This window comes from Taeniopygia guttata, chromosome 4, assembly GCF_048771995.1.
Source record: "Taeniopygia guttata chromosome 4, bTaeGut7.mat, whole genome shotgun sequence".
NCBI lineage: Eukaryota > Metazoa > Chordata > Aves > Passeriformes > Estrildidae > Taeniopygia > Taeniopygia guttata.
The window spans coordinates 40,987,738-41,007,452 of NC_133028.1; the positions used below are offsets into that span (position 1 = coordinate 40,987,738).

Sequence of the window (19,715 nt, forward strand, 5' to 3'; positions counted from 1 at the left end):
TTGTGTAACATCTAAATCAGCATGAAAAAATATTCCCACTCAGCACTGAAATAGTGTCAGAGAGTCACATTATCCGGGCCTTTAAGTTCTCTATTGCAAACCTCCTGCTATATTATGTATGTTCTCTCTATGGATGTTCTAAATATATGTTTTGCAGAGGCTTACAGGATTACTACATTTGGCTTTATAAAAATATCCCATTCACCCACCCTTACTGCCATTTCAGTGAGTCCAAGTCACCACAATAAAAAAAATCCCAAAACAACAACTTTAAGTTGTTGTTAAAAACCTTCCCAAGGAAACATACAAACAAACAAACTCCCCCACAAAGCAAAACACATTTCATAGCCTTGCAGTTTCAAACCATACTTCTTCCTTTAGCTGAGCAAAGCCTATCTTAATGTCAGGGAAATCTAGGATGTGCATATAACATCAGTAACTTGTTTTTGGAAAATGAGCTTTTCACCACATGTTCTTACACTTTAAAACTTTACCATAATTTACCTGAGACAAATAATCATTACAATATTTACCAACACTATGTCCTATGTCTCCTATGGTAAAGCAAATAAACTTTTCAACTTCCCTTGCAAATAGCTACCTCAAATTGACCTTGTTTATTAAGAGCTTCTAAGCACGTATTAAGTAAAAAAAATTGTCTTTCTCCAGGTACATTGACATCACAGAAATGAAAATCAAATGAAAAGCTTCTCCTTTGTAGCAAATATCAGGAAAAAAAAATTAAATATAGAGTTCTTCCAGAAAATGTTTGTTCAAGGAAACACATCAACTTCAAGCAGCTGGTGATAAGCCCTCTAGAACTAGATTCCTGACACTAGAAAGCAATATTACCACCTGCACTGCTCATCAGAAGGCCAGACTAAGGACCTAGTTTGAATGCTCCAGCCATGTGGATACCTACTCACAACACATATTGCACTCTGCTCCTTCATACTGGGCCTTTAACTGTGAGTTTGGTAGCAAGCAGTGCACTGCCCTCAGAGCACATGTGCAGAATGGAGAATTGCTATTGAAGATGGTTTCAGAGGTTTTACCTTGGGCTGACTTTAGGTTATCCCTATGGACTAAATGCCCACTAGCAGTTTGATTGCATTAGTAGAATCCCAGAAACACATCCTCCAGTTCAGTTAATTCAAAAAGAATGTGCTCCTTGGGCTGCTAAACCACTCCAGAATAAGAAAGAAGCAGCAGAGCCAGGGCTGATTAGGAAACTGCCTTGAAATGTTCTAGTCTTAATCCAAATTGAATTATTCAGGTGGAGACACCCATGTATTCCCATATTTCCATTTGACCATAAGTAAAATTTGATGTGATGGGATAGCACTAGAACTAGTTGCACTAGGCTGCAGAAATTTAGTGTCCCTTGAGTATTTCAGGTGTTCACTGACAACTTGCTAAAAAGGAGTTTACACCAAGAACAGAAGTATTAAGCTTCAAGTCTTCTTTAATTTCCTATTCTTAAGAGGTACTTGATTTTTCACAGTCACATATGTTCAGGTGGCACCGGCTCTCACAAATAATAAAAATTAAAAACTCTTTACCCATGCTGGTGTCTTGCATAGCCCTGTCATTAGCACCTGGTTTAGCAGTTTGTTTTATATCCTAATTCATGCAAAAAAAAAAAAGCTAAATGTGTCACTTCCAAAAGAAATATTACCTTTCTTCTCTCCTATTATTTTTAAAAACTCATGACTTTCAAACAAGTGTCATGATTCAGCTGTTTCATGAAGTAAACACCAGGCACTGGCAAAATACAGTAAATCATGCTGTAGATCTTGTAGACCCACTTGTTACACTTACAAGTGGCTGCTTAAAATTTCTAGCACTAGCCAGCTGGAGGGGTTGCTGTGCACTGCAGGGAGAGTAGTCCAGTCTTGAACAATTAGACTTCAGAGTTATAAAACACAATTGAGCTCCTTCAGTTAAAAAAAATTTCTGTGACAGCTCTAACACTCTCCATTACTTTTGGAAAATCACTCCACAGTTTTCATAGCTAAGAAACAACAGCTTGACCAATTGCTGAAGTTCAAGTGAAACAGCTAAAACTTTTTGATCTATCCTAATAATGAAGCAAAGAACGTGCTATTTAGTGTTTCCCCTACTTGGCAGTCTTTAGCTGTTTCATATTTTGGGTGATATGGTCAGGGGTGTACTGTATGCTTGTTGGTTTAGCATTTTTTCCATAGTTTGACCAGGAAACAAACATTTAGATTACTCTAAATGATGATTACTAAAAATGTTATTTATCTTTCTAAGTGACACTTCCTGCATTTAACTGAAATATAACCTCCATTACGGTAACCTTGTTCAGGGTAATCTAGTACCTCACACTGTTTGCCCAGAATAATTAGTTTTTGCTCATACAGCATTATAATGCTTCAGGCTTTTAAAACAGCTTCTATAAATACACCTGATGAGCATTATAATGCAACAAAATACAGCATTTTGTAGCATATGGCACACAAAGCAGTGAAGGGCAAGCCTAGCTCTCAGCTGAGGCATGCCACCTAGTTTGTTCCATAGCACTTATTTAACCATATGGCTTGACCTAGGTGGCAAGGCAGCACTAAAACACAGGTGTGTGTATTCCTTCACTTGAATTCAGGACCCATGAGACAAAGCTGAACTCAGCTCTCTTCATCCCATATTCAGTGTCACTTCTGTTGTATAAATTTACATAGGGTTTACTACAAGAAACAAACAGAAATTGGACATAACAGCTGCAAAATTCTTAATTACATTGACTACTGTTTAAAAAAAAAATTCCCTCTGGAGAACAAAGCCTAATCTAAAACTCACTGACAGTTATATAAACCACAGAACAAGGATGCATTTAAAAGAAAAATTTCTCGTGTCTGACCAACAGCAAATGGGTTCCCTGACTTCCTCTGCAACAAAGCCATCAGCATGGAATCAAAATCTCATTTACTCTGGCCCAGTGAGGCAAACCTGAAAATTTTAGCATGATGGTTCTCTCCAGTCCAATGTTCTTATTTCAGAACTGCTCTGCCTCTGATCCTCACCATTAATGTAGTCTTTCTCCCTTGCTTTCCACCTGACTATAAGAAATCTGAGATTATTATTAGGCTTCATCCCATAAAGGACCACAAATAGACAGGAAGGCTTCTGTATTCAAACACTGCCAGTTTGGCACCCTTTAATACTACATAAATCAGAAAAGGCTGAAACCTATAAAGGCTTTTTTGCTGCTCACTATATTAAGTCACACAAAAAACATTGTTGATCACCTGGCTGAATTTATTACATAAAACAGTACTGGGATTTTCACCCTTTCACCCCAGGTTTTTTTACTTTCCATTGAGCATACCTTTTTGGGGATATTGTGAAATGCCTTGCCTTGAAAAGTACAAGTGCCTCAATTCACTCTCTAAGAAACATGAAAAACAGCTAAAGTCAATTTCAGAATTGCACTGAGCAGAGCTGATGTTTCAGTACCTGACATTGCCATTGAAAATATTTGCAAGAACCACCATTTTATTATGCAAACATGTGAAATACAGTAGCAGCTTAATCTTATTCTCATTGGACCATTGGAAGTTTTGCTATTTACTGAAAAAGGAAACAGATCAAACACCAGAAGCTTAATAATCCAAGCTCACTCACCATTGTGCAAATAGCACTTGATTAATTCAAGGTACCATTGTAACATACAGAATGGCTCTGTGCAGGAAAAAGTGAAGTCTCACTCTTTACAGGAGGGGAAAAGAACGTGAAAAGAGACTCCATGCAGCTCGGAGCTCACAGCACCAGGCAAGCAGCTCTGCCCACAGATACATTGGCTTTGAAGGAAGCCAGAACAAAGCTGCATTTCTATAGGCTTTGCCTCTACTAAGGTATTTTATGTAACAGCAAGAATAAATTTGTTTAGACAATGATAAATAACAGAGGGGAATAAAGTACACTTTGGTGCTATCTTCTGTCAAATAAATGCTAGTCAAATGCTTCATCAACTCTTACTATGAAGACAGACTGCCAAAATCGTGGAGGAATTTTGAACCTTTACAAGACACCTTAGCCATGTGTCTTAATTCATTTATATGCAGATCCTTTCCTTCAGCAGAACTTTTTTGTACTGTTAACCCAGGTTGCTGAACTGAATCCAGTACAAAAGGAGTGATATAGGAGCTGTTTGCTTTTAATTTGAACAGTAATAAGAATGCAAATCTAATATAAAACATTTTATAGCAGCATGAAGATTTTATATGTAGCTAGCAAATAATAAAAAGATGCATATTTACAGAGTTTAAAAATGAAAGAATCATAAACAAAACATATAGTTTAGTAAAGTGCAAATATAAATCACACAGTATCTTGAAAGATGACATGAAAAAATCAAAAGGAAGTAAAAAAAAAAAAAAAGAAAACCAAAGGAATTTAGAAGTAAGGCACAATCACTCTTCCTTTTCTCCTTAATACAGTATCTTAAAAGTACCTTACAGTGTCTTAAAAGTCATGTAAGTGGAAAACTGTGCCAAGAACAATTGTGGAAAACTGTGTTATCTGATCATAAAAATTTGGTTTATTTTCATGACTATTAAATCTGCATGCAATGCATAAGATAAATGTATTTTCTGTATATTTGAAAAACAATTGAAGGGACTACTTTTTATTTGTTTTCAATTACTTGGATAAATATGTACATTAAAATACTGCAGACATATCATTCATTATATAGTTGCCAATTGCAAAGGGGACAAGCATTTTGTGTGCTTAAAAATGTAAAATACTTTGGACTGCTTTTGTTACTAGTTTAAAAGGTTAGAAGATGCATAAAATATACTAGCTAGGGACTTTAAATTAATGAATTCTTTGCTGTAAGTAGATCAAATTACACAAGCTTTCAAAAAGAAAAAAGTATTTTATTCCACATGACAATTCTGAGGTAGATTAACACTTAAGCACAATATTGAACAGGGATACCACACAAAAGGTTAAGCAATACTGTTGATAGCAAAAGGCTTAACCTGCTTCACACAAATATAGGAGGTAAATTACTATTTGTATATAAACGTAGCTATTCAGAGCTTTCCTTGAAAAATTCAAATGACAATCATGAAAGTAAAACTCGGAGCAAGCATGAACTAAGTACCTTAGGCAAAGGGTATCTCAAGATTTCATTATATTTTAGGTAAAAAATGCAACTTGGCCTGTGTTTATCACATCTACTCCATTAAAAAGCTTAATCTAAGATTCCTTTTCAGGAATACCAATTCAGACTGTGAAACTCTATCAAAATGAAGATTTAAAGAATGATATATCTGAAGAATTGAATAATGGTTGATTTTCTTTTACTTTCAAACTCTTTCTTTGCCCTTTTTAATTTTTGAAGTCCTTTTTATGGTGGCACTGCAGCAAGTTTTGAGTTGTAAGCTATCCACATTGCCAACTTGACTACAGTCAAGAAACTTACCAATAATTTCATACACAAATCACAAGCAGTAGAGATGACTAAGACTACAAAAATCTTCTCATCTAGGTCACTCTCTGTCTTTGACCCACTCTTAACTAGACAACTCTCATCAATCATGAGTGAGTCTCATGTTCAGGAGCTAAGCCATGACAGCTGTAAATGACAAAAAGTACACTGAAATTCTCTTTGGACTCTAGCATACAGAAATGAAGGTTTAAGTCACCTTGTTGGGAGGTTTTAAAATGCATATTAACTTTATGACTTTAGCTAGGCCATCCTAACCTTTGTTGAGTATGTCTGTGTAGGCAGTCTCAGAGTTTCCATCACTGCAGAAGGAATGTCATTTAACCCACCTTATCATCACTAGTTGCTAAGCTGCAGCTACTGCACACTATCAGCAAACACATCTTACAGAGTGGGCTGTTATGTTGAAATCCTCAGTAACATTTCAGAGAGAGTGGCAGGAAAAAACCCAACTCTTAAATAGTTCAAATAATGGTTATAGTTAAACATAGAAGTTTTTAGATTTTTTTTTTCTTTCTAGCCATATTACCAGCACAAACTGTACCAGAATTGATGACACTTGTGATTATGACAGCATAACTCTACTGTGGATGCTCTTGCACTGCAATATTCCTTAAGAAACAAAGTCTTTGCTATAAATAAAGAAAAAATAGCTGAAATAGTAGACTAGATTTCAAAGACTATGTACTAAAGGCCAAACAGTTATACTATTAATTAGTGGACTAAAAGTTTAATCAATACAGCACAGCATAGATCAAAGACAACTTGTGCCCTAATGTTCTCACAGCAGACTGCACAAACCCCTGGTTTTGTGGTTTTTTTTCTATACCTTTAGATGCATACCTTATACTTATCCTCACAGTATGAGAATTTATATGAAAAGATTGAATTACCTCATGCAACTTTCTACAAGTAAAAAAGGAGAAGCCAGAAAAGAAAGGCAAAATTGTTAACTGTAGATGGAAAGAGGGAGACAGATGAAACAAATAAATATTATTAATAAAACATTTAGTTTCTGTGAAAAGTAGAGGTAAAGACAAGAAAGAAAACTGCAAAATCATCACCGGAAAAGTACAATTTATCCAGCTAAAGTATTTTATTGTACATTCCTTGCTGTTTTCCCATGCCAAAGAGCTTAACCATTGAAGGTGCCCCTTTTCTCTTTCTGTACTACAGCTAGAAAGAATGCTGTGTCATTGCTGACAAGCTGCTATTCTCAGAGGTGCCCAGCTGAAAGCCCTTTATAAACTGATTTTCTGCCTCAGTTTAATATGGCACGACCTCAACCACTCTCAGTTTCAGCATGTGAAGTTGCCCAGCCCTACATTTTTTTGCCCCTTGAATGGTTATGCTCCTTGGCAACTGGCATTTGGAAGTACCTGAAACTGCACTATCAGATGACACCAAATGAGTCACACTGGCAGATTCACTAGGGCCCCCAAACCAGAGGGGGGCAATGAGAGTCTAAAGAGAGCACAGTCTGCTTTTTTTAGATTCTTGAACAGCACTGAAGCTAGCAACAGGACTTAGACCTGTTGCTAACACCTTAGAAATCATTAAAATTAACAGAAGTCCTTGTAGGGGTAATTCTTGCAAAAGACTTCCTTTCGTGTTCAAAGGCCTGGAATATTTATCTTTGGAAAATCAACTCATATAAATATGTAATTGAACTAGTGAGCCACAATTATTATAATTAACCTTTAGTGGGGATCCATATAATACAACCTTTAGTGGGGATCCATCCTCATGATGCCTATTTCAGTCTCATTTTAAAAGAATGGAGGCACTGTTGAGCGGCTTCACTGAAAAAAACATCCTAAATGTACCTGATTAGAATTAGGATCCAAATGAGCAAGGCTTTCAGGAAAGCCTGACATACTGGCTGTGATGAGATCCCTTCTAACAGGTTCACTTAAGGTCCTGAATGCTTGATCCAAGTACTGGCAGATCAGTCACAGGATAAAAGCAATCTTTTTTAATGGTCCTTTGGGAAGACAGGGCTTGCAGTGAATTTGGTACTCTCTGGTATACTGTCTACATTCCAAGAAAGAGTATTAAATACAAAAAGGACCTATGGAAGAGGAAGTCATTGTGAATTATAGTCCAGTGATGGCAGTCTCAGAAAGGAACCCATCAAAGCCCTTTAAATTCCAGCACACAGGTTGTGAGTTGGCAGTGTATGCCATTTTTTTCCCAAATCACAGCAAAATGCAGATCACAAAAAAGAGGCCATTAGGTCAGACACAAGCAGTATGAAATAGGAGAGCAGCTGAGATCAACAACCCCATTAAGGGGTATAAGAAACGTCAGTGTTCTTATTTATATTAGCAGAAATTTGCAATGAGCCTGTGAAAATTACAAACTAGGCAAAAGGAAAGGGAGAATAATAATTAGTCTGGAATAGTGTTTTTCTAACAGGGATTTTCAGAATATAAAGACTGTATCATCCTTTAAATCAAAGTATGGTATTAAAATGACAGTAAGGAAACAGCATCAAATGCTAGAAGGACTTAGGGCAGTGTACTCATAGATAGAATGCCACTGATACACTGATAAAACTGACACCAGTGCAGTAACATTATACTAAAACCCAGAAATATCCACTGCTTCACTGGCTAGCATTCCATTAATATGCACATAGCAGCTCTGCAACATTTCTACTGATCACCTTCTTGGCAAACCACTAGTTTCTTCAGTGCCAAGATTTTAGGTAGCTGATTTTAGAGATACAAATATATGCCCTTAAAGTGAAATATATTCTGGAGAGAAATTTCTGTCTGAGATATTCAGTCATTCCATTTTCTAGACAGACCAAATAAAAAGAAAAGCCAGTTATAGAGATGTATACTTGCTATTACAAAATACCTGCTAGCATCTGAAAATAAACTAGCAGAAAATCAGGATAAATGACACTTGAGGCAAAAACCCTTTGAAGAGAATAATGATGTGATAAATAAAAACAACACATTTCCAGGCTATTGAGGTACTTCAAATGTAAGAAAAGAACTCGGAGAAGAGGCTGAACTAATGGGATAAGATTAAACGAATCCCAAGAAAAACATGACCAAATATTCTGAAAGATATGGGCAACTGACCTGCTTAGGCCTAGAGGAAATCTAGGTAATTTAGATAGGTTATTAAAGCAATTTACACGTGCAACTTCTGCTCCTTTTTCACATGTCAATATCACAGGGTGAATTTTGACCATTGAGTCAAAATTACTTGTATTCTATTTTTAGCTTTAGAAGAGAAGCACAGCAGCTACAGTACCTGTTACTGATGTGATACCCAGGAACATAGATTTGACATACTTCTTTCAAGTCCAATTACAAATAGTAATACCAAGAGGATAGGACTGATCTTCATTACACTCTTGTTTTACAGAGTGCTCTGATCCCTGTGAAACTTTTTCATTTTCTGAAAAGGAGGAAGGAAAATTGTATTTCCCTAAGAAAGAATTATTATTGGTAGAAGTTTAACATTTATTTTGTTGAGTCCAAAAATGCAATTTGAACTAGCAGGAATTACTGTACTTTAAGTTTCTGGTCCTTTAAGACCATCTCAGTTTGATAAATGCCAACTTTGCTATTGTCTAAAGAATATTCTGTTTCCCCCATGACCACATGCACATAATTTAATCAAGCTTTCAGCAATAACTCCCAGTGATACAAAACAGTAACAAATAGCAGGAACAATTATTTCACCATTTAGGGAACCTTCTCCCCTTCTTTTGGGGTGAGCATAATACTTTGGTAGGTGAAGTAACAAACTTGACAGCATAAATCTCCTACTACTGACAAGTTGCTGACACAGGAACCAGCTAAGATCTGCGACTTTCTCCTTTACACTCAGTCAAGGTTAGTAGCATAAAATTTACTGGGTCAATCAAAGACTAATGCTACCTAGTCAGAGGTCTATGGATGAAGACTCTGAAAATTCCAAAAAACAATCTGAGCTCCTCTTACATAATACAAAATGGAACCAGAGTCTTTTTACTTGCAACATATTCCTTAAACTTATTCTCTTATGTTCATAACTACTGTATAGGCACCAGTCCAACGACAAAAATAGGAAAGTTACTGATATCAGCAAGGGAAGGACTATAAAGAACTATTCCCATTAATCAAAAATAAACAGTAAATTTATCATTAAAATTTAAGCTCTTTTATTATAATCACCTAGAAATTTAATGTTAAATGGCAATAATAAATATACTTAGGATATGTATATGAATTTGCACCTCCTTTAAAGCATATATGCCTGAAAAAACACAGATTTTTCTACTTCTTGTGCATCTTAATGAGACTCTTCTCCAATACAGAGGTTATATAGGAGTTAAATTTTCATTCTGCACCTACACACCTTCTGGAATATAATGATTCTTGTCCGAAAGTAGTGTAATGTAGTAATGAACAGAACTGAGATGACCTAAGATTCTTGAATGGAGGTAGTCTATCTTTTCCTCATTTCCCTTTCCCTCTCATGCCAAAAAAAAAAAAATTAAAAAAAAAAAAAAAGGTCAGAATGTCCAAGTCCTAAAATAGCATTCTGGATCACAAGCATAGAGAAAAGGCAAGTGTTCTCTAATTGGAACTTATTTAAAACAATACATTGGTTCAAGGACCTAAATCATGCAGAGGAAAAATGACTTTGATTTTTCCTCCTTTCATAAAAATGCTCTGACATGCTTCTCTCTTTTTCCTGCCTATTTTATCTCATTATGTTTCTCCCAATCTTCAACTTTGTCTTTTTTCCTTACCCATAAAAAATTTTTGATGGATTGTTTTCCCCCACTCATTACAGAGGAAACTAATGTCAAAACAATGAATTTTTATGTCAAACAGCATTCTTACTTTCTGACCAGCCCTTAGGAAATCTAGACTCATTTCCAGCTCTGCTGTAGACAACATTGTGACCTTGAGTAAATAATTTAATCTCCCTCCAACCCTCTTTCACACTGTATGTGAAAAGAGCAAGAAAGTTCTTCAGTCTTCCTCGTATACTTCATTTCTGGGCTTTTTGGGCCAAGAACTGGACCCACAACAGAGCTGTGCAATGCCTAATATAATACTCCTGCAATACATTCAGGGACATCCAGACACAAAGTTCATGCAAATAAATGCAGATGATGATCTGCAGTACAAGGTAGTTTTTAGTTAGCTGATGAGGGGCTCTAACACAACAGTTACCAAATGTACAGCCATCACTTTCAGTATCTGCTTACAGGCTTTTGGACACTAAACAAAGCCATCTCCGATTAGCAATCTCATATTATAGTATCTGACGCAAAAAAATAATTTATAAAAAAGGCTATGGTGTTCAAATTGACAGATAAGACATCAGGCTAAATGTAATATTACAAGAATTGTTACTCTCTATCACCATCTTCAACACTCCCTTTGGATGAGAGTATGATAACCTTGAGGAAAATTAAATAATCTGAAATGAACAGCAGGACTTGAGAAAAAGCACTGATTCCCAATCAGAGTGCAAGCCTTCTGTACAGTGACTTACAATGGCATGGGTTGCAATGCTGGGATTTATAGGAGATTATTATACACAGCTTACATCTGACTGATAGCAGCTTGCATTCAAAGTCAGGATTTTCACCTTTGTAACTGTTTCATGCTATGCTGCAAATTGAGTGGCAGAGGCATTTCCCTTTCCATTGTCTTGCCTAAGGATTAATATTTAAACCATATATATTCTGTTCAGCTTGAGCATAACGTGAACTAAATATTTCAGAAAATAATTTAAAAGGAACAATTTAATGAAAAAAATAAACCCAAAAAACACACACAGAAAATAGAACCACAAAATCATACCTCAAGAATCACTGAGACTTGAAGACAAGTCCATTTCAAAAATCAGTTCATTTTTAAAGCCGAGTAGAACCCTTGAAAAAAGGGTCAGTCTTCAAAGTATTGCAAGGCCTTTTTAAACTGACCAAACACTATTGTAAATGAAGGACTGATATGAGAAAGTCCTCAAACTGTAGCTTGGTAACAAAAAGCCACTCTTCAGCCCAATTTATTTTCCTTCTTAAGGGGACATATCAAATCCCCAACTAGAATTACACACCTCTGGGACAGTTAAAACAGAACTCCAGAATAACACAAACACTACTGTTCACTTCTAGGGTTAAATTAGACCCAGTAAAACAATCAATTTCTTATATCAAAGATTTCACTTTTGTTAATGCTTCATGAGGTGAAAAACACAGCAAAGGAAACAACACAAGACTGCTCTTAAAATAGCCATGTATTTTTCTCCTAGAAAAACTATCATGTCTATAACTTACACATGGATTGAACTTGGCAGCATGAGCATCTGAAACAGGCTCTGGGGTTTCTAATGCCACTCTAATGCATTGCTAGAAGTTAATATTAATAAGAATTCCAGAAAAGCATAGGAAAAACTGCATCCACTTTCCCTGAAGGATACAACACAGTACATTCAGAATATTCTGTCAGAAAAGTGCATGAAATTTTCTTGATAGCCCAGCAACTGCATTTTTTTCTTCTTCATTTTAGTCAATTTTTTTAGAAACTAGCAAATCTGAGAATTAATGCAACATGAAACCACAGACCATTGCAACCAGAGTAAAAGATTTTAGTATATTACTAGGAAAGCAATGTTACACCTTTCTCTGGAGATTTCCTCCAATTAGGCTAAATGTAAAGCAAGTCAGTAACATTTGCTTTGTGTTTTGTATATTCTTTTGCACAAAAGAAGTCATCTTTTGCAGTAGCAAAAACATGCATGTAGAAACATATTGGTTCACATTATCAAACATTCCAGAGCAAAGGCTAAGTCATACAAGGAGAATGGTAAAAAAGACACTTCTGACAGCTCTCTGTAGTCCTAATTCCTGGAGTGGATAGCAGGAAATCTGGAACACCGGTGTGAACTCAAGCCTGTCCTCAGTTCTGTCATGCTGACAAGGCTTTCCCCTCTGGTTCTCTATGCAAAGAAGAATTTCAAACTGATGCACTCCTAACACATGTCCCCATTCACTCCTGCCTGGGATGCACTTCTGACAGATCATCTGTTCTTCTGGGGGGATATGCAAAATCACAGGAGCAGGACAAAAGGCAGATTGGAAGCCACCTACAATATTCCAGGCAAGTCCCTGATGTCCCAAAATAGTGAATACAAGAGTGATACAGCAGACAAGGTGAGTCCCTGTGCATTCCCCATCATCGTTGCCTCTGGCTGGGAAACTTCCAATCAAACAGGCCATTCACCCTTCCCTTAGAAACATGGTGGCCAAAGCCAATTGCCTGCTGCAAACAGGCCTTGGACTCCACTTTTCCTAAACCATCCCTGAGCATTGTCTGTGGCTAACCAGCACAGATCCAAACCTGGAGTGCTGGTACAGCTGGTAACTAAGGATATAAGCCCATCAGATGACAGCAAGTTATAGGGCATTACCAGAAGTCAGAGAAGACTACTTGCAAAATAAATACTCGAAGTTTATTTAAAGCTGAAATAACTCATGCTAAGCAGATAATCACCGTGACATACTCCTTTATAACAAATATTCTTTTATATGCCATTGAAAAATGGCTTCACAAATTTTCAAGTTGAATTGTTTATTTCTTCTTACACTTTTAAAAATAACTTCTATTTTGAACGACTCCAAATACACATCAAGAGTTACAATAAATTTCCTCAATCCCTTCACAATATACATCACAATTTTTTTTTTTTTTTTTAAACTGACACATCCTATTTTTAACTCAACTGCTTGGAACTTCTGCCTACAAGAAGGAAGTCTAAGGTCATGGTAGCAAGAAAAAGAGCTCTCTTCTCTCTGTTATAATCTAGTTTTCAGTCACAAAGTGACTATAGGTGAAGCTTCTAATAAATTACTACCTTCCCAAGTTTCAAAACATGAAATAAGAAATTAAAGAAAATTATGAGCTTCATTATGAGCTTCAACTGTCACTGAAAAATCCTCCCTGTGCACATTTTCTCAACCACCCAGAAAGGGTGAACAAAAAAGCTACTCTGTGCTCTGTATGTTGATTGAATCTTAAAATGTGGTAGATTATCGTCACCCCAGGATGGTATACACCTACATATTTACTGGAGAGACATATTTTGGTTTGGTTTGTTTCACTTGGTGCTAAAAAATTTGTGAAAATAATTTAAAAGCTTGAAAGAAATACCATCAAGGTGATATTTTAGAGGAATCACTACCTGCTACCTGCCATTTTATCAGAAAACGCAACCATAATGCTGATGATTTAAATAAAATTATTCATTTTAAAAAATGTAATTACAGCTTACTACGAATTAGAACAAGATGTGATTTAAATGAACCATTTCTCAAAGGAAGAAAAACTCCATGACATTCAGTATGAGGGAAGATATATGGCTAAAGATTCAAATATAATGAACCTCAGGAGGAATAATTTTAGGGACAGGGATGGGGGTGTATGCAGACCTTCACTCTAGACTATTCTGTTCAACAACATTTCTCTTACATTATGCTTTCAAATAATCTGCAGAAGAATATTTACCTTGATGAACAAGCAATGGTTCAACAGAATTTCCATCTGGAAAATTGTCAGAATTCCTATATATTTTTACTATTCATAGTTTCTTAAGGCCAAGCAGTTGATGTATTTCTAATTAATCATTCAGAGCTGCTAGTACTGCTAATGGTATGCTTTTAATAAGGACTGTGCATTCTATTCAAATTTGAGTAACCTGTGTTCAACAGACCCAGGAGCCCTGGAGAGCATCTCTGGTCTGGACAAGAGTTCTTGTTGACATCTGGGAGGGTGACAGAGCACTGACTGTCCCTTCAAAAACACCATTCTGTGTGGGAAGGAAATCCAGAAACACAGAAGACAAAATGGTTGTGTGCACCGATAGCCAGTTGAGATCACCACAGATTTAGAACTACAGTCTCTATGTGACATCAGCTGCAGTAATTTAATAATCAAAAGCTCACTGTTGAATTCTTCAATGTATTCTCTGTTTATTCTTAATTTAAAAAAACCAAATATTTTCCATGTATTTTGTTTTTCTTACTTACCTGGGTGAGAAACAAATGAGATGAACCACAGTCAGATGCGGGGGAAGGCTTGCACAAATCCTGTGAATCACAGGGAATGACTGCTGGCATGCTCAGGTACACTGGACCTTTCAGGATTCAGCCTTATAGTAGCTGTCAGAGCAAGTTACATCAGTTGAAAAGAGATCTTGAAGAAAAAATCTAGGAAACCTGTTCCTGAGGGCTGCATAATATTTTGTGATCCTTGTCATTTCATTGCCTGTAAAAAGGTATGGGCACACCAGAACAAGGCTGTTCTATTAATTTATCTTTTGATGCCTTCATTTGCTACATAACAGCACAGCACAACAGTTATTCATGCTCTTATTCAGACTTTCAGGTTTCAATTGCTCACTTTTCATCCTATGTATGAATAATTCAGACCTTGGCAAGACTGTTTTGTTTGTGAGCATGTTTTTCCTTGTAATGTTCTTTCCTGTTTTTACAGGAAATGAAAAATAGGCATAGTATATAGCATATACTATGTGCCTCTAAAGGGTGGTAAGAACGTATTTTTCTTATAAACTTAACCCTAAATTGAACTTCCATTCTTTGTCCTTGGTAATCCAGAAAAGAGGAGGACAAAAAAATCCAAGTACTTTACTGCTATCTCCTACTTCCTCTTTCAGAGAAATGAACCATGATATGAATTAATCATTCCCTGCATAAAGATGATACAGGAAAAAGCAAAGTAATCTTATTTTACCTGATGTCCAAAAGGAAAATAAAATTTAAAAATATAATTCATTTTTTCATTTTCCAACAAGCTCCTTCAGAAAATACTTTGGATAAAACAGACTGTCTGACACATCATGAAAAGCATATTGAAAGTTCAGCATCCATCATAGAAAACATCCTGTCAACAGGTTTCTAATCTTTAAATCTAGTGCCTGATATCTTAAGTGTCCATAAATGTAGCTTTCCTGACAGCTAAACAAGAAGAAATCTTTACCCACATAGCCATAACGAAACATATGCAGACCACTAGAGATTTAACTCCCTACCTTGAATGTAATCTAGAAACAAGTGACTAGACTCACGGGAATAGCAAGTACCATGTTGAACAAAGCCAGTGAAACTTAAAAAACAAACAGTCTTAACATCCACCTAAAATATCCAGCAGATCTTACCAACTGCACCTCCAGCATAATACAAAACTAATTAAAAAAAGCTACATTGTAATTCCTCCTAAGGGAGGCAACAACCCATATTTTCTGCTACAGTATCAGGTTCAAAACTACAGGTCTACGAATACAAATTAGGATGAAGCATTTCAATCTAATGAGAAACCCTAAGATTAATACATTCCAGAGAAAAGGAGACCTGACTATCTAATTGCTTGTCTTTTCACGTTTAAAAATACTGTTCTAACCCTGGCCCAAACCTGTTGCAAAGATAAGGCAAAAAGTCAGCTCCTCTTCTCCACCACCCTCTGACCTCCCAGACTCTCTCACTTGTTTCTCCACCACTGGACTGCTCCAACTTCAAGGTGGGAGATCAGCACAGCACTCAAAGCACCATTACAACCAGACTGCTTCAACCATTACAGCTCAGAAAGAGGCTTCTGGTCAGTAACCCCACTTCCTCTGCCTCAGAGCTGCTGTCGGTCACCCCAGGAGAGAGAGGAGCAGATTCAACTTTGCTCCTTTCAATTGGAAGCTTCTACCAGGAGCTTTCTGTCACTTAGACTGGCTTGGTATCTGTTCCTTTAGGTGCTGTTGCCAATTTCACTGAGAGGCAACTGATTCACACCCTGAAACTGGGACACGCAGATGCTTCCATCTTTGACCTATACCTGGACTCTTGAATGTTCCCACTGACATGTGGAACATGACAGTGTTACACACCACAGTTTCCAAACCACTTGGGGAACTGGTCAGTCCTGGCATGCTGTATGGAAAAGAACTAGAGATTCACCACAGCTAGCATGTATGTCAAACCTGCAGCCAAAGTATGTAAAACCTCCGAGGACTACAGAATGAGAAATTAACAGAAACCCCAGAAGTAACATAAATTGAAACACGCACATCTGCCCCATCTTAAAAGTCTAGAAGGATGTATAGGACAAATCTGAACAGTATGAGATTTCTTTGGTCAAAACTCTCCTTCAACATATCAACTAGTGAGGCACACCTCTTCTGGCCTGTCAAAAGTCTCTCTTTTGGTCTGCCACACACAGTTAAAAAACTGCTTTGTAACAGGATAAGATGTCTTGAGTTCTACAATTTCAAGCATTCAGAAAAACAAACAAAACCCCCACTTTACACCTCTCACCCAATGGATCTGTATCCTAAGTAGATCAGTCACTGAGCAAGGAGTTCTTAAAATCAAACCTTGAAATCAGAAGACAACCCTCATGAGATAGACTAGGGCTCCTGAAAAAGCTACTTTTGGTGCATTTAGCTAGTTGGAAAAAAATGAAAGAAGGAAAAAAGAACCCTACAGAAAAATAAGGCAGATTTTTTTCTTGAAGGGGAAAAAATTAGATGAAAAGCAAGTACTGTTCAACTGCAGTGCACAAGACAGGAGTGGCTAAGCAATCTGTAGTGATATAACTAAGTTAACCATGTGAATATTGCTAGCTTCCTTGGGAAGTTTCAAAGGACATTTACTAAATAAGGCAAATTTAAAGGCACAAATATCTTGCTATGAAACCACCAATGTGTCACAGTTAATAATCACACAATTATTTTCACAGTTTTTTTAATAATCCAGTAGCAGCAACACTAGTTTTGGACAATTGTTTTAAGCACTATGAGGACAGAAGGAAAAACCCCACTGAACAAACAAAAGAAGAAATAAAAAAAACTTCAGAATGAAATAAATCTACATTGTTGAATTTATCACCAATATGAAGAGAGGAACAAGCCAAGTGAACATTTTTCCTAACAAGTTTGGTTTTTAAGGCAGCTGATACTTAGTTTTTAAAATGGCTCCTATGTATTGCAACATACACACCTCAAGATGTCATGTAACAATGAAATACGGCAAAAATTGAACACTGCAAGTTCCTGGAATACAAGATAACGCCAGAAACAATGGCACAAGAAATCAGGATTGTGTGTACCAGAAAATAAAAAGTAACACTAGAAGTCACAACATTGACAGAACCACTGTATTCACAGGTTCAGCAGGAAGTCAGAAACACTTCCATACAGAAGGGCAAACAAAAATCTTGAAGTAATCTTTTTTGTATCCCCAGAAGAACAAAACTAGATGTAATAATGCTGGAGGTCCTTCAGTGTGTTGGAACAGGCATATACCATCCTTGAACCTGTATTTATTTGGAAAGTCAAAGTCATGACTTAATATGATCTGTGCTTTCCTCTACAAAAACCAATTAATTGCAACAGTTCTTACAAAAATGTCAGAGTTCCTGAAAGTCATTTGGGTGTTTACAGACTTGCTCTTTTCTTATGAAACTGAGGAAATTACTGATGTTACAAAGTACACGATCCAAGCACCATTTCAAACACTGGACTACCTGAAGGACCTTCACAGGCTGCCAGAAGTGCCACAGAACTTTTGACACTCCCATTTTCTGGAGCTGCCCCTTGAGGTCATACAAGATAGCATGAATATCACAAACTTGGTCATGAGGAATTTTAACTGCATTAGAATTAGAAGTGTCCTCCACAAATGGACACCTTGAAGAATATATTCTGGTTTTATCATATTGAAATAGGAGTAAGGAGATAAGCCCAAAGAAACACTAAGTGCTCCTCTTGCTAACAAAATCAGTACTTGCAGCCCATAGATGCTTGCTTACTTCTACAGCAGAAGTATGTTACTTGGCTTTACAAAGTCAAGGTAAAACACATTTTATGACAAGTAAAAAAAAGGAGTTAAGAGAAAATTAAAATTTCAAGTTTATTCACAGATTTCTATAATAATAATGTCCAAGATCAAATGCAAAAAAAAAAAAAAAAAAAGGACAGTATTAAGCATTCTGTTTTTTCCTTCACCTACACAAGAATAGGCCAAACTCTTCTATTTTTAGCTAACAGTTCTATTAACATATTTAAACTGAGTTGGAGAGGTCTAATAATTTTTCTAAATTAGATTTCCATACTGAAACCTGACAAAGAACTTAAGGAAAGTGTAAAATAAGTAAGAAACCCCAATCAAAAAAACATGGGATCTTATATGAGCCAGAAAGTTTGCAAAAAATATTTTGTAGGTCAGATAGGTGCTCAAACATTATTGCCCTTTTTAAGGAATTGTTTAATCCCTGTCTCTTTCCATACACAAAAGAACCAAATTAATTTTCGACATTTATATAGAAAAAGTAAGTAATTTAATTTTTTTTAATCTGGTTGTATTCCTACTGCCATAAGCAGAAGTTTGAGCATTTGTTTAGTTGGGTGAAATAAGCCTGATCTTATTGGTCTGGACTCCAGATCACTGGATCAGGTTGCTGAATACATCAACAAATCCAATTAGTGGGTAAAAGCACTGAATGACTTTTCAGTCACGACTCTGCAGAATTTCAGCATGTCCCACTCTCACCAAATGAAAGCACCTTCAGATGGAGCAGATGTAAAGCTGTGAGTGAAATTAAAACCCCACTTATACTGCCACATATAATATATAGTGACTCATACTCTCATCTTCCTGGTCCCTCAAATCCATCTAGTCCTTAAAAAAAATAAAATTATATGATTAAATTTCCAACTATTCAGTTAAAATGGCCTCAAAATTTCAAAGCTGTGTATAAGTCTGGCCCATTAATATTTGTTGGCTGAGCAATTGTTTAAATTATTATATCTGAATTTTCCTAACAGGTTTTTTTCCTCTATGCTTTATCATGACAACAAAGGGCAATAAATTGTCTTCCTACTTCCAAAAGCTTGAAGTTATTTTTTCCTTCCTGAATCAGGCAAAATATAGGATTAAGGTGTTTTTAACAAAAATTAATTGAAGCAGGAAAAAGGAAGAAGATTAAGAGACAGTGAGGGATTCTGGCATCAAAACTAGTGCTAAGGGCATTCAACTTGAAAATGAAAGACAAAGGTTTAAAATTCAGGTCTTCTGCCTGACATGGACAAGAGAAACAAAACAATGAAGTTACATCCTGTATGATTCTTCTAACCACTCCCTGTAATTCCACTGTGGATCAATTCCATTCTTGCTATAAGTAGCATTGATGTAATTTATTCAAGCACATGCCTG

At 36.3% G+C, this 19,715-nt stretch overlaps 1 protein-coding gene across 2 annotated transcripts in view; it reads right to left on the minus strand.

Annotated features, from left to right (window-relative positions):
* Positions 1 to 19,715, minus strand: part of GRIA2 (glutamate ionotropic receptor AMPA type subunit 2) — an 88,281-nt gene that overhangs the window by 59,135 nt on the left and 9,431 nt on the right.